Source organism: Anabrus simplex, chromosome 3, assembly GCF_040414725.1.
Source record: "Anabrus simplex isolate iqAnaSimp1 chromosome 3, ASM4041472v1, whole genome shotgun sequence".
In the NCBI taxonomy this organism is placed as follows: domain Eukaryota; kingdom Metazoa; phylum Arthropoda; class Insecta; order Orthoptera; family Tettigoniidae; genus Anabrus; species Anabrus simplex.
The window spans coordinates 228,566,801-228,569,893 of NC_090267.1; the positions used below are offsets into that span (position 1 = coordinate 228,566,801).

Consider the following 3,093-nt stretch of genomic DNA (forward strand, 5'->3'; position numbering starts at 1 on the left):
TATTTGTTTTACTCTGAGCTCACAGGACAACACAGTGAACTGAATCTCTCTTCGGCGGCTATGGCTGAATTTTAATGAATCTTGTAGGAAAAACACCAAATGTTTTACAGAGATCTTTTACATGCTGACATTGTACGAGTGGAATGTGGAATGAACTTTGTTTCGCCCTTCAAAAATCCGACTACATCTACCGGGTTTGAACCCGCTTCCTTGGCATCCGACTGATGATTCATATAAGAGCAAAGCCAATTACTGTGCTGAGATGTCTAGATCTAACAAGTTCCGTAGAATTATTGAACAGACCGGGGTGAAGGAGTTGTCTGAGTACGACTTTCATAAACAAACTTACCTCTGTGAAGAACAGGCAATTTCAATAATCTTTTGATGAACCAAGCATTACTAATTTGTTATTTGTACCGATTTACTTGTACGTGCGTGCTTTTACCTATAGCAGTTACAAGTCGTATGGCATCATCTTTACGCTTGGACGCCTCGCCCGCTTCAAGCGACTGTAAACAGAGGAGAATAGACGTGCACCGTAGAGTAAAGAATAATGAAGAGGTCTTCGATTACGTGTCTCACAGATTGCTGACGACGTCACATCCTTGAAAGAGACCAGTCTATCAGCTGACTACGATGAACAGGAGAGCTCTGAACAAGCAGCAGGACGAGTGGATGGAGCTCTTAAAGAGACTTTCATGCACTTTACATGAAACTATTGTGTACTGTTTCGGAACGGATGGATGCAGAGAGACATTTAGCGAAGTATTTAGCGTGTATTTAGATATGTTAGTTAATATTTAACTGCATTAATACGAGGACTCCTTGACCACTACAAAATGCGATGATTTAAGTGTTTTAAATGTTTCCTTAAAACATTTCCACGAGTTTAAAGAATTGAGACAACACTATTTATACCGTGTAATTCAGCCGCAAGTTCCAATGTACTTTGACTACTCCCCTGCAGGCGTACTGCATGGTACTAATGTCCAATGAGCACATTTTGCACACGATTCTGAACCCTACCGACAGATTATATCGTCCGCTCGCAAAACATGACGTTTTGAAATCAAATAGTGACGTCCTTTGACCATGTAACTATGTTTATGTGTCGTGCCTCGTGATCGGGAGTAATGAAGGGGGGGATCAGTGCATAAAAGTAGGTAAAAGTGAAGTGAGAAAAATAGCGTATGGTTTTTAGTGCCGGGAGTGTCCGAGGACAAGTTCAGCACGCCATATGCAGGTCTTTCGATTTGACTCCCATTGTCGACCTGCGCGTAGTAATGAGGATGAAATGATGATGAGGATGACACATACATCCAGTCCCGTACCAGCGAAATTATCCATTCCCAACCCTGCCGGGAATCGAACCCGGGACCCCTGTGACCAAAGGCCAGCACGCTAACAGTTTATCCATGGAGCTGGACAACAGTGCAGTAATTAATGTCTTTAAACACACCGAATCGGATGGCGTATCCTTGTTAGTTTCTTTTCCTCCGGTTAATAATATGCTTAAATTCAGCAGGTAGTCTCGCCTGCTCTGAGGTCGTATTTGGTTTGTGCGTATCGCACAAAATGTTCGGTCGCTGCACACATAGCATACACTTTCGAGCTTGGTCGCGGGGCAAGGGCGGCGAACCGGCGCCAGCAGACACAAAGACGCTGCGCGGACCAACCCCCGCGTCTCACACACTCTCAGTGGTAGTGTCGACCAGTCCAGCTCCACCGAGGTGAAGCTCTTTTCAGGAGACGCCGCGGCGACCGTGGACGCACGAACCGCGACGCTCTCACCTTTCGAACGCAATGTCGCGTTCAGTTTTAGCAACCAACCCTCAGCCAGGCGTGGTCCGGGAACGGAATCCATGGACCGCAATGTGCGTCCGAAATGTGGATGTTCATGTATCCTACAGTTCACATATCGACGGGCAATTTGCTGCGTTATTCATCGACCCACGAGCCGAGTGATCCACCGTTCAGGGTTTTTTCTTTCATTCTTCGATCGTTCTCTCCACGGTGAGTGGAGGAGAAACAGTCATTTTTATAGGTTTCTCGTCACAGAGCTAAGAAGTGTTTCGAGCAGGGGCGTTGCGTTCATTTAAAACCTGCCCGCAGGGCCGAAGCCGCGACGAGTCCCCTCGTGTTATCCCCGCTGCACTGAGAGAGGGAGGTAGCCACCCAATGCGGAACGTCTGCATCGAAGGAGACGCCACCACGCGGACCGCGACACTCCCGCTGTCGGGGACGGACGGAGCCGCCGCTTACAGAGTACGTACAGGAATCGCCCGAGCTCGCAACAGCGGGCTCGGCAGGAGTCTCGCCGGAGGAGAGGACCGCGCGGGGCCGTCCGACTCCTCCTCGAAATGTTTTTTAACCGGATGGCGTATGCACTCTGCTCTCGTCGTGCTACCAGCATGTTCCCAGCAGTGCAGAGTAGCAGATGTGGTTAGGCATTAGCCTAGCAATCAACGGAATGTGTCATCGGCTGTTCAAATCCTGCATCATTCAAGTATATTTCCATCACTATGATGTTTGAATACTTTCTGCGTCAGGAAATCCCACTGCTGCTGGAGAATGTGCCCTTGCACGATCGTTTGACGATGTAGTTGCAACAGGATGGAGCTCTGCCGCAATTGACTTTACCCGTTCGTATCTATCTGAACGAGAAACTGCCAGGGAAATGGATAGGACGAGGAGACCTTGTTTCTTGACCCGCCAGATCACCGGATTTAACGCTGTTAGACTTCTTCTTGTGGGGTTATTTGAAGAACGTCGTTTACACTCAGGCACCAGAAAACCCCGACCTGCTCCAGCAACTAATCACAGACACCTGCCGAGCAATTACACCCGGAATTCTTCAGCGCGCAAGACGATCTCTTGGACACCGGAGCCTAATGTGCATAAACCGAAACAGTCATCAGATCGAGCATTTGCTGCGATAAAACACTGCCAAGGCAATTGTGTTCCTGGTACTTACTGTCCGTATGTGTTCGGCCTGCTAACTAATCGGCCCTTCTTAGGGTCACAGACACATTCATTCACGTACAATTTACATGAAACCGAGTATTGAACTCGCTTTACGTGCGGTACATATTA

At 47.9% G+C, this 3,093-nt stretch overlaps 1 pseudogene; it reads right to left on the bottom strand.

The window, feature by feature from the left end:
• Positions 1 to 1,826: 1,826 nt before the first annotated feature.
• Positions 1,827 to 1,981, bottom strand: LOC136867528 (5.8S ribosomal RNA; annotated as a pseudogene).
• Between the last annotated feature and the right edge of the window lie 1,112 nt (positions 1,982 to 3,093).